This window comes from Mesoplodon densirostris (genome assembly GCF_025265405.1).
Source record: "Mesoplodon densirostris isolate mMesDen1 chromosome Y unlocalized genomic scaffold, mMesDen1 primary haplotype SUPER_Y_unloc_2, whole genome shotgun sequence".
In the NCBI taxonomy this organism is placed as follows: domain Eukaryota; kingdom Metazoa; phylum Chordata; class Mammalia; order Artiodactyla; family Ziphiidae; genus Mesoplodon; species Mesoplodon densirostris.
The window spans coordinates 1,451,680-1,472,926 of record NW_026778237.1 but is presented as its reverse complement, the minus strand read 5'-3'; the positions used below and the strand labels follow the sequence as shown (position 1 = coordinate 1,472,926).

Below are 21,247 nucleotides of genomic sequence, written 5' to 3'. Positions count from 1 at the left end.
CAAATTAAAATTCTATACCTCATTTTAAAAAACTACTCAAGAACGAGAAGTAAAGAAATTTTCATTCATAGACAAAGAGGAATTACCACCCACAAACTGTAACAACAACAACAAAAAATGACTAAAGCAGTAGCAGCAGCTATTGGAATTGTCTGAAGGCATTAAAAAATATTCTGATGCCTGAAGCCAATACTTGGAGATATTTTTTTTTTTTAACCAAAGTGATCTAGGTGGTGTTTCAATAATGGGAGCTTTAAAAACTTCTCACATAATTCTCGTGTGTTTTAGGCAAGATTGGAGACCATTGTACAAAGAATGTTCTTCAGTAAGAAAGAAAATAAGCATAAAAAGAAGTAGGAGGGTGCACTGAGCAGTGACCAGCAAAGAAATTTGTAATGTTGGAATGAATCTGAATAACGGTTGGGTGTAAAAAATAATAGCCAATGGGGGTATGTACAAAGTAAAACTAAAACACTAGATAATATACTGAAATACTGGAGATCTGATTTAAAATTTGAGGGGTCCATGAACCGCTTAGGAGGAAGATGAGATAATTAGTTTTCGACTTTTTAAAGTTAGAAATATATGTCGAATTTTTCAGAAAACACTAAAAATGAATACTTCATATATGATTCATAAAAAGGTAGACCATAAAAAGAGAATGAAAAATGTGTTTAAACGAAGTTAGTACCGGGAGGGATAAAACATGAAAAAATAAAGAAGAAATAGATCAATAATCACAATACATTTGATCACAGAGACAATAAAAATAAATTTAAAAATTCCAGTTTATGCTGCTTACAAAAGACATATATAAACTATTTTTAAGATGCAGTGCCATACTTCACTCAAAATAATTAATTATATACATGATAAATGATTTTCAAGATTACATATTTGGCATGATGACATGTATACAAATTTTTAAAATTCAAAGCAATCATGTATTTTTCATGGATTCATTTGCATATAGTAAAAAATTCAAGCATGTATTCAAAGTATTTATATTCAATTCATGATACCAGTTATCTAAGAAAAGGAAAAATGGGACTGAAATGAGAATAGAGAGGAGAGAAAAGAAATGTGTGTGTATCAGTGTGTTTGTGTGTATGTGTGTGTGTGAACACGTACAACAGTCAAATATGTGCTTCTTTCACAGCATGATTCACTGTATTCCATCACATTATTAATAAGATTTCATACAATATTGGCATTTCTGCAGAAATTAAAATTGTCACCTGCTTATGTGTATTGGGCAATGAGCTCACCTTACTATTTCCATCCATTCTTCAATTAAAATCTAGAAATGTGAATGGGCTCTTAGAATTTAGTTAATGAGCCAATTATCTTTACAGAACATGCTAGTTATGCACAGTCTTTCCTTGGCTTAATTATGTTTTAAAATAGCAGACATTCATCTTATGTCTTTAATTGATGGCTATCACACACAATTAGTTTGAAAATTCTTATCAATATGCTTGAAATATATTTGGTTGAATCATTGGAGTAATCTTTTTTGAACTTACCCAAAAGTATGTGTTCAGCCTTCCTAAACACAGTGGCACATTTCCAAATACAAAGTAGTTGCATTAGAATTATTCCTAATATGAAGACGGTCAATATTTGTGGAAACAAATTTTCTCTTGAAAACTTATCTTCCAGACGGAAGAAAAATAAGGGTAGAAATGTACTTAAAGGCAAGTTTGAAGATGAGAAATCAAAATTCACATTCCATAGTGAAAGAAAAAGGGTTAGTAATTACAGAGAGAAAGGCAAATACAATGCAAAAATTATTGGAACATATTTTGCTCAATTACAAACAAACTTACATGGTAAGTTGTAACTTCCATTATTGCACCCATTTTTAGCATATTTTAATATTTTCATTTTGAAATGAAAATTTTAAAAAGTCACCTATTGTTTTTTTAGAAAGTATCTAGGGTTGTTGAAGTGAAATAACTTTCAGAAAATGTGTTAAAATGGGGCTACAAAAGACTTAGGAGGACATAAGCTTGGTTCTTATTACTGACAGTTTGCAAATCAGCCATGGGAATACAAATTATTTCCAATTTAAAATGAATGATGATTCTATATATATATATGCATCTTATCATATTGATTATAAACCAAGTAAAACCTCATGAAATCTAAGTATGTTTGAAAAACTTAAACCTATTTTTATGTTTTTCCAAACACTAGAAAATGAAAGCAATTTCTGTTGTTTGTCGTTTTCTTTTGGACTCTCTTGGCTTCCTGAAAATGATTATGTCAAGATATTGGAGAAATATTCATAGGAAGTAACAGAGGCCATGAGAATAGAAAACTACACTGCTTCCTCATTAGAAAAAAATAAAAATTCCTGTCTATCCATTTCAAATTATACTCAGGGATGCTTATAATATAGAATTTGAAAATTGAATACATACTAGTTGTCAAGTAGTCAGCCCCTTTGATTACTCATGCATTCCATCCTAAGTATGTTGTTCTTAGAATTCAGAGGGGTCCTTTAATCACACCCTCCATCTTGACCACTCACATCTCCAGATTTTCCTACTTCATGGCATATTGGTGTTTAACTTATTAAACAAATATTTGTTGAACAATTACTATGCATGCTAAGCAATGGGGATCAAAGATGAATGAATATTCATTTGTCTTTAAGGAGACACAGTCTACAGGAGAGAGGCAGAACTGTGAACAGTTGACTGCATAAAGAGGCAAAGTCAAGTCTTATTTATTCAGAGGAAGAAGTCCCCATGATCAAGCAACAAGTAAAATCATTTCATTGTGCAAGACATGGATTTGTGATTGAAAATGCACAAGCATATTTCTCTTATTATCCATCATAGATGATCACCTATTATAATCAGAGAGATTTCTTAATGGCACAGCATCTAGAGGAGGACGTCATGCACGAACCTGTCATATTCAGAAAGTAAGGAAGTGGCACAGTGGGAACAATTCAGGAAAGTAAATAAACATGACAGTAGATTTAAAATCTACTTTAATTGTTCTTACTATTATTAATCTATTCGGGCAAGTAGTAGTTTTCATTGATGTTAGCATTTTTTCATCCATGATTTGAAACCAGACATTAAATATTAATATTATAAAAATATTACAAATTGAATTCATTCACAAATTTATAAAAAGAGATCAACACCAGAGACCTATTTATTGGAAACAAAGTAGGTAGAACAATTAAACTCATTTATAGTTCCTCCTCAACAAAGTGGAAAGAAGTTTTATATGTAGAGGTCAATCCTGGGCCAGAGGGTATTTAATATTTTCATCAAGACTAGGATGATAGAAAACCATGTGGATTTAGTAATTTACAGTTCTCTTTAGTTGATAAGACTGATTAATACTTTGTCAAGATCAAAATTCAACATGACCATAATATGACCTTGACAAATTGGAGAAGTGGTTTAAAACAATGCAATTTAATAAGTCTAAGGGTCAGATATGGGATTTAGAGGGATTGGGAAGGAAATGGAAATTATAATAATGCAGGTGATACCATGCCAGTGAGAATTCATTTGTGTGAGTAATATAATATGTAACAAATAATATTGAGTATGACTTGAGTCAAGAATATAGCAATAGCTTTTATTTTTTTCTCTCTCTTACCATGGCATAGTGCTTACTCACGAATATTTCTAATACATTTCATCAAAATTTAGTCATTAAATCCTGTATCCCTGCTGATAAAATTAACAGTAATTCTAAGATATATAAATGAAGAGAAGGGTATAAAGGTACAAATAAGTGGGTGGATATTAATGAAATTACTTAGTATTGTGCTTTACAAATACGATTTATGCATTTATCTTGTTACTAACACATTCATTCTTTCATTCATTCATCACTTATTACATATTTATAGAATTTCTACTATGTCCCAGGCACTGCATTAGGTGCTGGTAATACAAGGTGGGGAAAAGCAAGCATTGTCCATATTTCTTAGAGCCTGCAGTGTAAAGAATAATTACTAATTGTAGTAAATATAGACAAGATACTATGAGCCATGGAACAGGCAGCCTTTCTCACCTGGAAGGATGAGGAAAGGCATCCCTTGTGAAATGTCTTCTTAACTGATGTATGAGGTAGGTAGCCTAAGGGGACAAGGGAGTAAAGGAGTAAGTATTTCTTGCAAAGGGGAAAGCAAATATTAAGAATTTGAGCTTCAAAAAAGGAATGCTTCACGTTGATATTATAGTCTCAACAAATACAATTAAATTGCTGATTGTTAATACATTGCATAAAAGTGGAGGAGTGGATTTCTGCCAAAATTAGGGCATATAGTTAGGATTAGAAATGTGCTCTGTGATATCAGTGACTTTAACATTGCTGTGAGACCGGGAGAAAAAACGTACAAAAAGGTTATCCTCTGGACCCAATGGCACTGCTGTACATCAAGGCTTTTGCTGAAGTAGAAAACCTGCTATTGATATTGAGATGCTCTTGAATGAAACAATGACTTCAAATAAGAGTTCCAAACTGAAACTCAGAAAGACCACCAATCTGACATGACTTAAATTTGAACTGCTTCTCAGATAGGCAATTTATACTTTGGGGTAAATGGAAACTGGGCTTGGTTTCACTAATGACAAAAATGACATTTTGCTATTAAATTTGGTTTAATATTTTCATTTTACAAATCCCTAACTTCAAAAACTCTCTAAGGGAAAGTAAGGGGAAAAGGATAGGACTCACTTGTTTAGTTACATTACCTTGAATTTTAATTTAAATTGAGCTGCGCTATCTCCACCAATGCTTGACTAGAAGCCTGCACAGTGAGTAGTTGTAATGGAGGAGATTGGCTCATTTTAATGGCCACATCTGATGGATCTCAAAGAAATTCAGGTAAAACAACTCTTTGCATAGTTCATAGTCAATTATTTATACTTACAGAAAAATGCCAAAGCCTAGAAAACTTTAAATGGTGGATAATCAGCAACATTCACATTTTTCCTTGAGGTTTGCCAGGATTGTACAAACACATTTAGGCTTTGAAAGACATGTTTTGGAACTTTATTGGAGGTATTCTAAGAAATACCTTCATGTTAAAACAATTTCCAAATATTTTAGGAATAATTAGAATCTCTCTGTAAATAATTCATGCCTCAATTAATTATTATAATTGTGAGAAATTAATACTGAAGTATTTCAGAAAAAGATGACATATTAAGAATGTGACACTGCTTCCATGTCATATAAGAGCATGAGGATATCTCTACTATGAAACTTACTGCATTTTGCTACAACATTTTTGTCTATCTTCTCTTCCAGATTACAAGCTTCTTAAAAAATAGACTGTGCACAGATCTAACTTTCTGGCCTACATTTGCAGCACTGGAGACTACTATTGAAATATTAATTCAAAGGATATTTTAGAAAACATTATAGACAGAACTCTACCATAAAAGAGCATATATAAATATAGCATATTTTCTGATGTTATTGAATCATCTTAAATATTGGTTAATGCAAATTTCAATCTCTAAGGCACTTCTACAACACACCTGAAAAATGATCGTCATCTTGTACTTGAATGTCCTCACTGAGAAAGAAATTGCCAACTCAAAATAAGTTTATTTCATTTTTAGGAAGCTCTAATTGTTAGAAAACTCACTCTTAAAATAAGTTAAAATCTCTATTCCTCAACCTGTATGCATTTTCTTGGTTTTTAAATTAGGGGCAACTTGATCTTTTTTTGATTTTACAGCTCTAACATAGCTAAAGCTGGCTTTCAGGTCCTTTGCCCCCTTACCTACTCTTTTTTTTTTTTTTTTTTTTTTTTTTTTTTTATTATTATTTTTTTATTATTAGTTTCTGCTTTATAACAAAGTGAATCAGTCATACATATACATCTGTTCCCACATCCCCTCCCTCATGCATCTCCCTCCCTCCCACCCTCCCTATCCCTCCCCTCCAGGCAGTCACAAAGCACCGAGCTGATCTCCCTGTGCTCTGCGGCTGCTTCCCACTGTCTATCTAGCCTACGTTTGGTAGTGTATATATGTCCATGCCTCTCTTTCGCTTTGTCACAGCTTACCCTTCCCCCTCCCCATATCCTCAAGTCCATTCTCAAGTAGGTCTGTGTCTTTATTCCCGTTTTACCCCTAGGTTCTTCATGACATTTTTTTTTCTTATATTCCATATATATGTGTTAGCATACAGTATTTGTCTTTCTCTTTCTGACTTACTTCACTCTGTATGACAGACTCTAGGTCTATCCACCTCATTACAAATAGCTCAGTTTCGTTTCTTTTTATGGCTGAGTAATATTCCATTGTATATATGTGCCACATCTTCTTTATCCATTCATCCGATGATGGACACTTAGGTTGTTTCCAGCTCCGGGCTATTGTGAATAGAGCTGCAATGAACATTTTGGTACATGTCTCTTTTTGAATTATGGTTTTCTCAGGGTATATGCCTAGTAGTGGGATTGCTGGATCATATGGTAGTTCTATTTTTAGTTTTTTAAGGAACCTCCATACTGTTCTCCATAGTGGCTGTACCAATTCACATTCCCACCAGCAGTGCAAGAGTGTTCCCTTTTCTCCACACCCTCTCCAGCATATATTGTTTCTAGATTTCTTGATGATGGCCATTCTGACTGGTGTGAGATGATATCTCATTGTAGTTTTGATTTGCATTTCTCTAATGATTAATGATGTTGAGCATTCTTTCATGTGTTTGTTGGCAGTCTGTATATCTTCTTTGGAGAAATGCCTATTTAAGTCTTCTGCCCATTTTTGGATTGGGTTGTTTGTTTTTTTGCTATTGAGCTGCATGAGCTGTTTATAAATTTTGGAGATTAATCCTTTGTCAGTTGCTTCATTTGCAAATATTTTCTCCCATTCTGAGGGTTGTCTTTTGGTCTTGTTTATGGTTTCCTTTGCTGTGCAAAAGCTTTTCAGTTTCATTAGGTCCCATTTGTTTATCTTTGTTTTTATTTCCATTTCTCTAGGAGGTGGGTCCAAAAGGATCTTGCTGTGATTTATGTCATAGAGTGTTCTACCTATGTTTTCCTCTAAGAGTTTGATAGTTTCTGGCCTTACATTTAACTCTTTAATCCATTTTGAGCTTATTTTTGTGTATGGTGTTAGGGAATGATCTAATCTCATACTTTTACATGTCCCTGTCCAGTTTTCCCAGCACCACTTATTGAAGAGGCTGTCCTTTCTCCACTGTACATTCCTGCCTCCTTTATCAAAGATAAGTTGGCCATATGTGCGTGGGTTTATCTCTGGGCTTTCTATCCTGATCCACTGATCTATCTTTCTGTTTTTATGCCAGTACCACACTGTCTTAATTACTGTAGCTTTGTAGTATAGTCTGAAGTCAGGGAGCCTGATTCCTCCAGCTCCTTTTTTCGTTCTCAAGATTGCTTTGGCTATTCGGGGTCTTTTGTTTTTCCAAACAAATTTTGAAATTTTTTGTTCTAGTTCTGTGAAAAATGCCAGTGGTAGTTTGATAGGGATTGCATTGAATCTGTAGATTGCTTTGGGTAGTAGAGTCATTTTCACAATATTGATTCTTCCAATCCAGGAGCATGGTATATCTCTCCATCTGTTTGTATCATCTTTAATTTCTTTCATCAGTGTCTTATAATTTTCTGCATACAGGTCTTTTGTCTCCTTAGGTAGGTTTATTCCTAGATATTTTATTCTTTTTGTTGCAATGGTAAATGGGAGTGTTTTCTTGATTTCATTTTCAGATTTTTCATCATTAGTGTACAGGAATGCCAGAGATTTCTGTACATTAATTTTGTAACCTGCTACTTTACCAAATTCATTGATTAGCTCTAGTAGTTTTTCGGTAGCATCTTTAGGATTCTCTATGTATAGTATCATGTCATCTGCAAACAATGACAGCTTTACTTCTTCTTTTCCGATTTGGATTCCTTTTATTTCCTTTTCTTCTCTGATTGCTGTGGCTAAAACTTCCAAAACTAGGTTGAATAAGAGTGGTGAGAGTGGGCAACCTTGTCTTGTTCCTGATCTTAGTGGAAATGGTTTCAGTTTTTCACCATTGAGGACAATGTTGGCTGTGGGTTTGTCATATATGGCCTTTATTATGTTGAGGAAAGTTCCCTCTATGCCTACTTTCTGCAGGGTTTTTATCATAAATGGGTGTTGAATTTTGTCGAAAGCTTTCTCTGCATCTATTGAGATGATCATATGGTTTTTCTCCTTCAACTTGTTAATATGGTGTATCACATTGATTGATTTGCGTATATTGAAGAATCCTTGCATTCCTGGGATAAACCCCACTTGATCATGGTGTATGATCCTTTTAATGTGCTGTTGGATTCTGTTTGCTAGTATTTTGTTGAGGATTTTTGCATCTATGTTCATCAGTGATATTGGCCTGTAGTTTTCTTTCTTTGTGACATCCTTGCCTGGTTTTGGTATCAAGGTGATGGTGGCCTCGTAGAATGAGTTTGGGAGTGTTCCTTCCTCTGAAATTGTTTGGAAGAGTTTGAGAAGGATGGGTGTTAGCTCTTCTCTAAATGTTTGATAGAATTCGCCTGTGAAGCCATCTGGTCCTGGGCTTTTGTTTGATGGAAGATTTTTAATCACAGTTTCAATTTCAGTGCTTGTGATTGGTCTATTCATATTTTCTATTTCTTCCTGAGTCAGTCTTGGCAGGTTGTGCATTTCTAAGAATTTGTCCATTTCTTCCAGGTTGTCCATTTTATTGGCATAGAGTTTCTTGTAGTAATCTCTCATGATCTTTTGTATTTCTGCAGTGTCAGTTGTTACTTCTCCTTTTTCATTTCTAATTCTATTGATTTGAGTCTTCTCCCTTCTTTTCTTGATGAGTCTGGCTAATGGTTTGTCAATTTTGTTTATCTTCTCAAAGAACCAGCTTTTAGTTTGGTTGATCTTTGCTATCGTTTCCTTCATTTCTTTTTCATTTATTTCTGATCTGATCTTTATGATTTCTTTCCTTCTGCTAGCTTTGGGGGTTTTTTGTTCTTCTTTCTCTAATTGCTTTAGGTGCAGGGTCAGGTTGTTTACTCGAAATGTTTCCTGTTTCTTAAGGTGGGATTGTATTGCTATAAACTTCCCCCTTAGAACTGCTTTTGCTGCATCCCATAGGTTTTGGGTTGTCGTGTCTCCATTGTCATTTGTTTCTAGGTATTTTTTAATTTCCTCTCTGATTTCTTCAGTGATCACTTCGTTATTGAGTAGTGTATTGTTTAGCCTCCATGTGTTTGTATTTTTTACAGATCTTTTCCTGTAATTGATGTCTAGTCTCATAGCATTGTGGTCGGAAAAGATACTTGATACAATTTCAATTTTCTTAAATTTACCAAGGCTTGATTTGTGACCCAAGATATGATCTATCCTGGAGAATGTTCCATGAGCACTTGAGAAAAATGTGTATTCTGTTGTTTTTGGATGAAATGTCCTATAAATATCAACTAAGTCCATCTTGTTTAATGTATCATTTAAAGCTTGTGTTTCCTTATTTATTTTCATTTTGGACGATCTGTCCATTGGTGAAAGTGGGGTGTTAAAGTCCCCTACTATGATTGTGTTACTGTCGATTTCCCCTTTTATGGCTGTTAGTATTTGCCTTATGTATTGAGGTGCTCCTATGTTGGGTGCATAAATATTTACAATTGTTATATCTTCTTCTTGGATCGATCCCTTGATCATTATGTAGTGTCCTTCTTTGTCTCTTCTAATAGTCTTTATTTTAAAGTCTATTTTGTCTGATATAAGAATTGCTACTCCAGCTTTCTTTTGGTTTCCATTTGCATGGAATATCTTTTTCCATCCCCTTACTTTAAATCTGTATGTGTCTCTAGGTCTGAAGTGGGTCTCTTGTAGACAGCATATATATGGGTCTTGTTTTTGTATCCATTCAGCCACTCTGTGTCTTTTGGTGGGAGCATTTAGTCCATTTACATTTAAGGTAATTATTGATATGTATGTTCCTATTCCCATTTCCTTAATTGCTTTGGGTTCGTTATTGTAGGTATATTTCTTCTGTTGTGTTTCTTGCCTAGAGAAGTTCCTTTAGCATTTGTTGTAAAGCTGGTTTGGTGGTGCTGAACTCTCTCAGCTTTTGCTTGTCTGTAAAGGTTTTAATTTCTCCATCAAATCTGAATGAGATCCTTGCTGGGTAGAGTAATCTTGGCTGCAGGTTTCTCTCCTTCATCACTTTAATTATGTCCTGCCACTCCCTTCTGGCTTGTAGAGTTTCTGCTGAGAGATCAGCTGTTAACCTGATGGGGATTCCCTTGTGTGTTATTTGTTGTTTTTCCCTTGCTGCTTTTAATATGATTTCTTTGTGTTTAATTTTTGACAGTTTGATTAATATGTGTCTTGGTGTATTTCTCCTTGGATTTATTCTGTATGGGACTCTCTGTGCCTCCTGGACTTGATTAACTATTTCCTTTCCCATATTGGGGAAGTTTTCAACTATAATCTCTTCAAATATTTTCTCAGTCCCTTTCTTTTTCTCTTCTTCTTCTGGAACCCCTATAATTCGAATGTTGGTGCGTTTAATGTTGTCCCAGAGGTCTCTGAGACTGTCCTCTGTTCTTTTCAATCTTTTTTCTTTATTTTGCTCTGCATCAGTTATTTCCACTATTTTATCTTCCACCTCACTTATCCGTTCTTCTGCCTCAGTTATTCTGCTATTGATCCCATCTAGAGTATTTTTTATTTCATGTATTGTGTTTTTAATCGATGCTTGATTCATCTTTAGTTCTTCTAGGTCCTTGTTAACTGTTTCTTGCATTTTGTCTATTCTATTTCCAAGATTTTGGATCATCTTTACCATCATTATTCTGAATTCTTTTTCAGGTAGACTGCCTATTACCTCTTCATTTGTTAGGTCTGGTAGGTTTTTATCTTGCTCCTTCACCTGCTGTGTGTTTTTCTGTCTTCTCATTTTGCTTATGTTACTGTGTTTGGGGTCTCCTTTTTGCAGGCTGCAGATTCGTAGTTCCCGTTGTTTTTCGTGTCTGACCCCAGTGGCTAAGGTTGTTTCAGTAGGTTGTATAGACTTCCTGGTGGGGGGGACTAATGCCTGTGTTCTGGTGGTTGAGGCTCGATCTTGTCTTTCTGGTGGACAGGTCCACGTCTGGTGGTGTGTTTTGGGGTGCCTATGGCCTTATTATGTTTTTAGGTAGCTTCTCTGCTAATGGGTGGGGTTGTGTTCCTGCCTTGCTAGTTGCTTGGCATAGGGTGACCAGCACTGTAGCTTGCTGGTCGTTGACTGAAGCTGGGTGCTGGTGTTGGGATGGAGATCTCTGGGAGATTTTCGCTGCTTGATATTATGTGGAGCTGGGAGGTCTCTTGTGGACCCGTGTCCTGAAGTTGGCTCTCCCACTTCAGAGGCACAGCACTGGCTCCTGGCTGCAGCACCAAGAGCCTTTCATCCACCCAGCTCAGAATAACAGGGAGAAAAAGCAGAAAGAAAGAATTAGTAGAAGAGAGAAAGAGAGAGGGAAAGAAAGGAAGAAGGGAAGAAAGGAAGGAAGGAAGGAAGAAAGAAAGAAAGGAGGGAGGGAGTGAGGAAGGATGGAAAGAAAGAAGGAAAGAAAGGAGGGAGGGAGGGGGCAATGAAAGCAAAAGGAAGATTGAATGGAAGAAGGGAGGGAGGGAGGGAGGAAGGGAAGAAAGAAAGAAAGACAGGAGGGAGGGAGGGAGGAAGGAAAGAAAAAGAAAGTGGAAAGAAGAAGGGTGGGAGGGAGGGAGGAAAGAAAAAGAAAGAAGGAAAGGAAGAGCGGAGGGAGGGAGGGATGAAGGGAAGGTAGGAAAAAAAGAAAGAGCAGGTAAAGTAAAATAGAATAAAGTATGAAATATAGTAGCGTTATTAAAATTAGAAAGTAATTATTGAAAGAAAAAAAAAAAAAAAAAAACGGACCGATAGAACCCTGGGACATATGGTGGAAGCAAAGCTATACAGAGATAATCTTACACAGAAGATTACACATACACATTCACAAAAAGAGAGCAGGGGGAAAAATCAAAAATCTTGCTCTCCAAGCCCACCTCCTCAATTTGGGATAATTCGTTGTAAAAAGAGGAAAAGGGCAAGAAGTCTGAAATCTTGCTCTCTAAGTCCACCTCCTTACTTTGGAATAATTCGTTGTAAAAAGAGGAAAAGGGGGGAAAGTCTTAAATCTTGTCCTCAAAGTCCACTTCCTCAATTTGGGATGATTCGCTGTCCATTCATGCACTCCACAGACGCAGGGCACATCAAATGGACCGTGGAGCTTTAATCCGCTGCCTCCGAGGCTGCACAGAGAGATTTCCCTGACTCTGCTCTCACAGCTCCCGGGTCTCAGCCTTGGACCTGGCCCCGCCTCTGTGTGTAGGTCGCCGGAGGGCGTCCGTTCTTCGCTCAGACAGGACGGGTTTAAAGGAGCCGCTGATTCGGGGGCTCTGGCTCACTCATGCAGAGGGGAGGGAGGGGCGCGCAGTGTGGGGCGGGCCTGCGGCGGCAGAGGCCGGCATGACGTTGCAGCAGCCCGTGGCGCTCCGTGCGCTTTCCCGGGAAAGCCGTCCCCGGGTCTCGGGACCCCGGCAGTGGCGGGGTGCACAGGTCCCCCGGAAGGCGGGGCGGACAGTGACCCGCGCTCGCACACAGGCCCCGCGGCTGCGGCGGCGGCGGCGGGCGGCGGCAGGCGGCGGCGGTGGCGGGCGGCGGGGGGCGGCGGCGGCAGCGGGCCGCGGCGGCGGCGGCGGCGGCGGCGGGCCGCGGCGGCGGCGGCGGCGGTGGCGGGCCGCGGGGGCGGCGGCGGCGGCGGGCCGCGGCGGCGGCGGGCGGCGGCGGACGGTGGGCGGCGGCGGGCCGCGGCGGCGGCGGGCAGCGGCGGCCCACGCCCGTCTCCGAGGTCCACGCCTTACCCGCGGCTCGCGCCTGTCTCCGGCGCTTCCCTAAGCAGCCCTTTTAATGCCCTCTCCTCGCACACCAGGAAACGAAAGTGAAAGTGAAAAAAAGACTCTTGCCTCTTCAGCAACTCCAGACCCTTTCCCCGGACTCCCTCCGGGCTAGCCGTGGTGCACTAACCCCTTCAGGCTCTCTTCCTGCCGCCAGCCCCAGTCCTCTCCCTGCGCTCCGACTCCCCCTTACCTACTCTTCATAATTATTTTTATTAAAAGAAATATATTGTGGTATAATCTAAAAATATACTAACTTGAATGTACACTTTAATGAATTTTGACAAATGTAAATATTTTGTAACTTCTGTTTCCATCAAGGTAGACAATTTTCCTTTTACCCCCTTTGCAGTTTTCCCTTTCCTCTTTGCAGTCACTCTCTACTCCACATATGATACAGGCAACTGCTGATATGTTTTCTGTCGCCAGAGATTCATTTTTCCTTTCTAGAAAGTCATATAAGCAGAAACATAAAGTACATACTCTTGTGTGTCTAGCTTTTTTCTCACCATAATGTTTCTGACATTCATCCTTGTTGCATTCCTCATAATTCTATCCTTCTGCTGTATGATATGACATTGTATGGATATACCACAACTGATTCACCCATATAAATATTGTTGGAGATTTTCTGATGATGGCCATTCTGACCGGTGTGAGGTGATACCTCAATGTAGTTTTGATTTGCATTTCTCTAATGATTGGTGCTGTTGAGCATCCTTTCATGTGTTTGTTGGCAATCTGTTTATCTTCTTTAGAGAAATGTGTATTTAGGTCTTCTGCCCATTTTTGGATTGGGTTGTTTGTTTCTTTGATATTGAGCTGCATGAGCTGCTTCTAAATTTGGGAGATGAATCCTTTGTCAGTTGCTTCATTTGCAAAGATTTTCTCCCATTCTGAGGGTTGTCTTTTGGTCTTGTTTATGGTTTTCTTTACTGTGCAAAAGCTTTGAAGTTTCATTAGGTCCCATTTGTTTATTTTTGGTTTTATTTCCATTTCTCTAGGAAGTGGGTCAAAAAGGATCTTGCTGTGATTTATGTCATAGAGTGTTCTGCCTATGTTTTCCTCTAGGAGTTTGATAGTGTCTGGCTTTACATTTAGGACTTTAATCCATTTTGAGTTTATTTTTGTGTATGGTGTTAGGGAATGTTCTAATTTCATACTTTTACATGTACCTGTCCAGTTTTCCCTGCACCACTTATTGAAGAGGCTGTCTTTTCTCCCACTGTATATTCTTCCCTCCTTTATCAAAGATAAGTTGACCATATGTGCGTGGGTTCATCTCTGGGCTTTCTCTCCTGTTCCATTGATCTATATTTCTGTTTCTGTGCCAGTACCATACAATAAATGCTGGAGAGGGTGTGGAGAAAAGGGAACCCTATTGCACTGTTGGTGGGAATGTAAATTGATACAGCCACTGTGGAGAACAGTATGGAGGTTCCCTGAAAAACTAAAAATAGAACTACCATATGACCCAGCAATCTCACTACTGGGCCTATAGCCTGAGAAAACCATAATTCAAAAAGAGCCATGTACCAAAATATTCATTGCAGCTCTATTTACAATAGCCAGGACATGAAAGCAACCTAAGTGTCCATCTTCGGATGAATGGATAAAGATGTGGCACATATATACAACGGAATATTACTCAGCCATAAAAAGTAATGAAACTGAGATATTTGTAGTGAGGTGGATCGACTAAGAGTCTGTCATACAGAATGAAGTAAGTCAGAAAGAGAAAGACAAATACCGTATGCTAACACATATACATGGAATCTAAGGAAAAAAAAGGTCATGAGGAACCTAGGGGTAAGATGGGAATAAAGACACAGACCTACTAGAGAATGGACTAGAGGATATGGGGAGGGGGAAGGGTAAGCTGTGACAAAGTGAGAGAGTGGCATGGACATATATACACTAGCAAATGTAAAATAGATAGCTAGTGGGAAGCAGCCGCATAGCACAGGGAAATCAACTCCATGCTTTGTGACCACCTAGAGGGGTGGGATAGGGAGGGTGGGAGGGAGGGAGATGCAAGAAGGAAGAGATACGGGAACATATGTATATGTATAACTGATTCACTTTGTTATAAAGCAGAAACAAACACACCACTGTAAAGCAACTATACTCCAATAAAGAAGTTACAAAAAATCTTGTTGGATATTTTGGTCGTATCCAGTTTTACCTATTATGAATAATGGTGTTACACAGTTTTTGAACAAATTTGTGTGACATGAGACTTCATATCTCTTGGATAAGTATGAACTATTAGGTAATTGCTTGGTCATATGTAAATGTATATTTAACTTTAAAGCTTTCTTGCTACAAGCCCATTAACAATGTATTCATGTTTCTCTAGGTCCACACCAAAAGTTGATATTAACAGTTTTCTAAATTTTAGACATTATAGTGGTATGTAGTGGTATCTCATTATAATTGTAATCTGTACGTCTTTGATGGAGCAATCTCTAAATATATACAAATTATATATACTTAATATATATGTTATATACAATATATGTCAATATTTTTATTAATTTTTTATTGGAGTATAGTTGATTTACAATGTGTTAGTTTCTGCTGTACAGCAAAGTGAGTCTGTTATATATATACATACATCCCCTCTTTTTTACATTCTATTCCCATATAGGTCATTACAGAGTACTGACTAGAGTTCCCTGTGCTATATAGTAGGTTCTTATTAGTTATCTATTTTATATGTAATAGTGTGTATTTATATAAAAAATATAATTAGGCACTTAAAAATAAAAGGAAGATATGCAAATAGCCAATAGGCATATATTCATAGATACATGTACTTTACATTTATATATATAACATATCCATAAATATATTTTTTCCATTTTCTCCCATTGGATTGTCTTTTTATTTTTGAAGTGTAAAAGTTCTTTAATCTGTATATAAGTTCTTTGCCAGATATCAATATTGCAAACCTTTTCCAAGTTTGATCTTTCCTGTTGATTTTGTTAATTTTGATTTTTATACAATAGAAATTTTTTAAAATTTTGATACATACTAAATTGTCAATATTTTTTTTTAAAATTTATTTTTTTTAATTAATTTATTTTTATTTTTGGCTGCATTGGGTCTTCGTTGCTTTTTGAGGGCTTTCCTCTAGTTGCAGTGCATAGGCTTCTCATTGCCGTGGCTTCTCTTGTTGTGGAGCACCGGCTCTAGGTGCGCGGGATCAGTACTTGTGGTGCACAGGCTTAGTTGCTCGGTTGCATGTGGGATCTTCCCGGACCAGGGCTCGAACCCACGTCCCCTGCATTAGCAGGCAGATTCTTAACCACTGCGCCACCAGGGAAGCCATGTCAATATTTTATTTTATATTTCATAATTTTTGTATTATCTAAAAATTGTTTTCTTGTCTTTAGACCATGTGTTTCCCTTTGTTTTCTTCTAGACGTGTTATAATTGGAGTATTATGCTTAGATCTATGAGTTAATTAGAGTTATTTTTATGATTATTTCATATAAAGGTCATGGTTACTTTTGTCTGTATAGATATCCAATTGTTCTGTTATTCCTCAAAAGCAGTGCTATCCAACAGAAATATAATATGAAGCACATATAATTTTTTTATCTCATAGTAGCCACATTGAAACTGTAAGAATAAAGACATAAAAATCATTTTACCATATAATTTATATTACCTCATATATACAAAATAGTATTATTTCAATACATAATCAATATAAAAATATTAGTGAAATGAAGAATAAAGTTCAATGAAAAACAAACTACAGTGGCTATAAAAGGTATACCACAAAGTAAAAGTGTAAATTGTCTGTTAAATCTGAGAGTGAGCAACTAAGAGAGAAGCAAAAAGGCAGTTACGTATGAGATGTGGGATCTAAACCACTGGAGGATAACAATGATTTTAGAAAAAGAAAAAGAAAATAGTATAAAATACAGTGATAAACTTTATGAGTAGGAGCATATCGACCAGAACAAGGGGTGTGGCAACCTACACAGGATTACACAGCACCTAGAATGATGTCTTTGCTGTCGGGCTTGATACGTTGCAAACATGTGTGCAAACTCTGCTTCCCTTCTCTTAGGGATCACAGTCCTTAGATGCCTGTTGTAAATTTCTACAAACATATGATTAATGTATTTTGCAGTTTTCTAGTTGCTAAAGAAGGGCAGAAGTCTCTTATCCTTAATGGACAGGATCGGATTGTGGCATCCAAGGTTGGGAGTTTCTTTCTGGTACTTTAAAAATGCCATTTTATATTATTTTGCCTTACAAATCTTCTGACAAGTCTGCATAACTCATACCTGTATTTTCAAATACATAATGTGTCATTTTTTCTCTGGTTGCTCCTAAGATATACTCTTTATGGCTGTTTTCAACAATTTAATTATGATGGTAGTGGTGTTTCATGAGATTCATTGGCATTTATCTATTGTTAAATAGTTTTCATCAAATTTTGACCTTTTTTCTCACCACAGAAGATCTACAGGTGACAAGTTAGCATATGAAAAGATATTCAACATTATATGTCATTAAGGAACTGCAACTTAAAATAACAATGAGATACCACTACACATCTATCAGAATGACCAGAATCTAGAACACTTACAACACCAGATGCTGATGAGAATGTGAAGCAACAGGAGCTCTTTTTTTTTTACTGAAGTATAATTGATGTACAATATAGTGATTCACAATTTTTAAAGGTTATACTCCATTTATAGTTAAAAAATATTGTCTCTATTCCCTGTGCAGTACAATATATCACTGTAGCTTATTTTATACATAATACTTTGTATCTCTTAATCCCCTATTATATTGCCTCCACTTTTCCCTCTCCCCACTGACAATCACTAGTTTATTCTCTATATCTGTGAGTCTGCTTCTTTTTGTTATATTCTCTAATGTTTTGTATTTTTTAGATTCCACATATAAGGGAATTCTTATTCCTTGCTAGTGGCAATACCGAAAGGTACAGTCACTTTGGAAGACAGTTTGACATTTTCTTACAAAACTAAACATGCTATTTCCAAATGATCCAGCAATCATGTCTTTGGTGTTTACCCAAATGAATTGAGAACATATGTCCACACAAAAACCTGCACACTGTTTACAACAGCTTTTTTGATAATTAGCAAAACTTGGAACCAATCAAGATGCCCTTTGGTAGGTGAGTGGGTAAATAAACTGTGGTACATCCAGACTGTGGAATATTATTCAATGCTAATAAGAAACGAACTGTCAAGCCATGAAGACCCATGGATGAACTTTAAGTGCATCTTACTAAGAGAAAGAAACCAATCTAAAAGGCTACCAACTGTATGATTCCAACTAAATGACATTCTGGAAAAAGCAGAACTGTGGACATAGTAAAAAGATTAGTGGTTGCCAAGGAGGAGAAAGAAATGGAGAAGCAGGCATAGCACAGAGGATTTGAGGACAGTAAAACTGCTCTGTAAGACACTACAGTGGAGTACACATATCATTATACATGTGTCCAAATCCATAGAATATGCAACAGCAAGCATGAATGGAAACTATGAACTTTGGGGGATGATGATGTATCAGTGTAGGTTCATGGATTGTAACAAATGTACCATCTAGTCTGGGATATTAATAGTGGAGGAGGTTGTGGAAACTGGGAGTATATGGGAACTCTCATTCTTTTCACTCAATTTTGCCATGAATATAAAACTTCTCTAAAAAAATAAAGTTTATTATTTTAAAAGTTTGACTTTTTTTTTCAAATACCTGCATGATTTACCTCTTGATATTATCCCATAAGTAAGTGAATCTCAGTTTACTGTGGTTAGACTTTGTTTTCTCTTTATTTCAAAGATTTGGTATAAAAAAGAAATGTAAAAATGTAAAATACTTTATTAATAATTTTTAGGAATCAATAATTACAATGATTCTTCCAGTGGAGCAGCTTATACACCTTCGTATAGTTGCATTTGAATAGTAACTGTAAAGAAGGAAAATATTTTGTATATGCTTCTTACTCAGTCTTGCTCATTATGAAAACTGGAATATTGACTAGAATTGTCAGTTGGAAATCCTTATATTTGAAAGGAATTTTTAAAACACAGGACTTGATGGAAAATATAAAAATATCCATTAAGAATATCTTAATATAAAAGGTAACACTATATTCTATATTATCATAACAGCTTTTTCTGTGTGACAGGTATATACAATATATGTAGCATTTGATAATAATTACTAATAATTCATGTAGAAGAACTAGAGCTGCATCCTTGCCATATTCATCATCTCTCTAATAGTCAACTATTTTTTTTGCGGTACACGGGCCTCTCACTGCTGTGGCCTCTCCCGTTGCGGAGCACCGGCTCCAGATGCGCAGGCTCAGCGGCCATGGCTCACGGGCCCAGCCGCTCCGCGGCATGTGGGATCTTCCCGGACCGGGGCACGAACCCGTGTCCCCTGCATCGGCAGGTGGACTCTCAACCACTGCGCCACCAGGGAAGCCCTCTAATAGTCAACTCTTGAATTTTCTCTTCTTTATTCCCTTCCCAGATCCTTTGTTAGGTTTATTCTTTGTTTCAATGGAAAAGAGAGATGTGTCTACTTTATATGTTTTAAAAAAGTTAACATCATAAATGAGAGTTCCCATAAACTGATTTCTAGAGTGTTGGTATTTTCTTCAATAACTTCACAGTGTCTACTAATATATCCCCATTTACCAAGTTTTTGTTTGTTTGTTTTTTGCGGTATGCGGGCCTCTCATTGTTGTGGCCTCTCCCATTGCGGAGCACAGGCTCCGGACGCTCAGGCTCAGCGGCCATGGCTCACGGGCGCAGCTGCTCCGCCGCATGTGGGATCTTCTTGTACCCGGGCACGAACCCGCGTCCCCTGCACCGGCAGGCGGACTCTCAACCAGTGCGCCACCAGGGAAGCCCCTAGGTTCTTTTATTAACTTAACCTTTTCCTACCTCTCATTGAAATCTTGCTAACCACTGTTTATTAATATTCTTTCCATGTGCTTTTATTTTCACTATGATCATCCCTGAGCACTTCTGGGAAAATAGAATTTTGATGGCCCACACATTTTTTCAGAAAAAGCAACTTTTAGATCCTTTGCAAGCTGTAAATGGAAATATGAATACCACTCTTCTTATATGAGAGCTTTAACATTTAAATCATTGTGTGCAATATTTGTGGAGACTGTAACAGTGTAAAGTTATTCTTCCTCCAAATGCTGCCTGATAGATTCTTGAAAAAGCATTGCTGTTAATAAATAACTTCTTATCTTGATATAACTTCAACATTTCTGTTCCCAAATGTGGGAATAATATATAGAAATACTTAAGTTACATCAAGATAAAATGCCGGATATATATATATATATATATATATATATATATATATATATATATATATATATATATATATATATATATATATATATATATATATCATTACTGATGTAGAATCTTTGTTTAAAGACAATAACTTCCATAGCAGAGGGAACTTTACCATTGAAGGCTTCAGGTAACCTCTCTATTTCTCAGATTTCATGCTAAATCATAAAATGTGCCATATTGTGTCTGAAGCTATTTTTTCAACAGTCCATTTTCTTAAATGAACTAGCAAAGCAGTAAATACTGAGGAACATTTTGGCTCCCAAATCCTAAAGCCATTCTGATTATGCCTGGATGATCATGGGGACATCACTGGAACTACCAGATGACTGGCTGAAATACCAGTGTTATGGCCAGCTTATAAATTAGAAATTATACAGAATCCAATTTTATTTTTTTGTTAAGTAGTTCCTATGAGGCTTTTGGGATGTCAGTGTAAAGTCCTTTGTTGTGTAATCTTTATCCATTAGATAGGGAACAATGCCAATCCCCATCATAAATACTTTCACAATCTGACACTGAAAATCCACTGTAGGGCATAGGACCTGCAAACAGGATATGAATCACACACATCCATCCACTCATTCAGACAATCCACAAATATTCATTTTTAAGTCTACTATATGCCAATAATGTACCGGGCTCGAAGATGCTAAACCATGCTAAATGCTGAAACAGACATACTCAGTTCTGGCCCTCCTGGAACTTATGACCTACAGAAGTGCCTTCATTGTAAATGGTCAGGTCTCAGCCAATGCTATTATCATCAGCAGGTGACCAGATGATAGAGCTTGCTTTCTAAACAAGCTCCACACTGTTTGCTTTCAACAGTTTTGCTTTCCTTCAAGGCACAGAATCCAGTGGTCAGTTTCTCCCAGTTAGTGAGGTTTGGGGAAAATGTACCCAGTGAACCATTCCTTGCAGCCTCACTCTTTCCTCACACTC

At 37.0% G+C, this 21,247-nt stretch overlaps 1 protein-coding gene and 1 pseudogene across 13 annotated transcripts in view; one reads left to right on the top strand and one right to left on the bottom strand.

Moving 5' to 3' along the window:
- The window catches only part of LOC132483040 (centrosomal protein of 78 kDa-like), a 360,457-nt pseudogene that overhangs the window by 114,505 nt on the left and 224,705 nt on the right, over positions 1 to 21,247 (bottom strand).
- LOC132483004 (ferritin light chain-like) overlaps positions 1 to 21,247 on the top strand; it is a 68,402-nt gene that overhangs the window by 29,317 nt on the left and 17,838 nt on the right. For 2 of the 13 annotated variants that reach the window (XR_009531040.1, XR_009531034.1), the window contains one exon: positions 2,663 to 3,008. The exons of 10 other annotated variants lie outside the window; for them this stretch is intronic. The gene's annotated coding sequence lies outside the window, so the exon portion shown is untranslated. Of the gene's footprint in view, positions 1 to 2,662; positions 3,009 to 17,398; positions 18,598 to 21,247 lie in introns of those variants that run through there. One more of the 13 variants, XR_009531042.1, reaches the window with a different exon arrangement.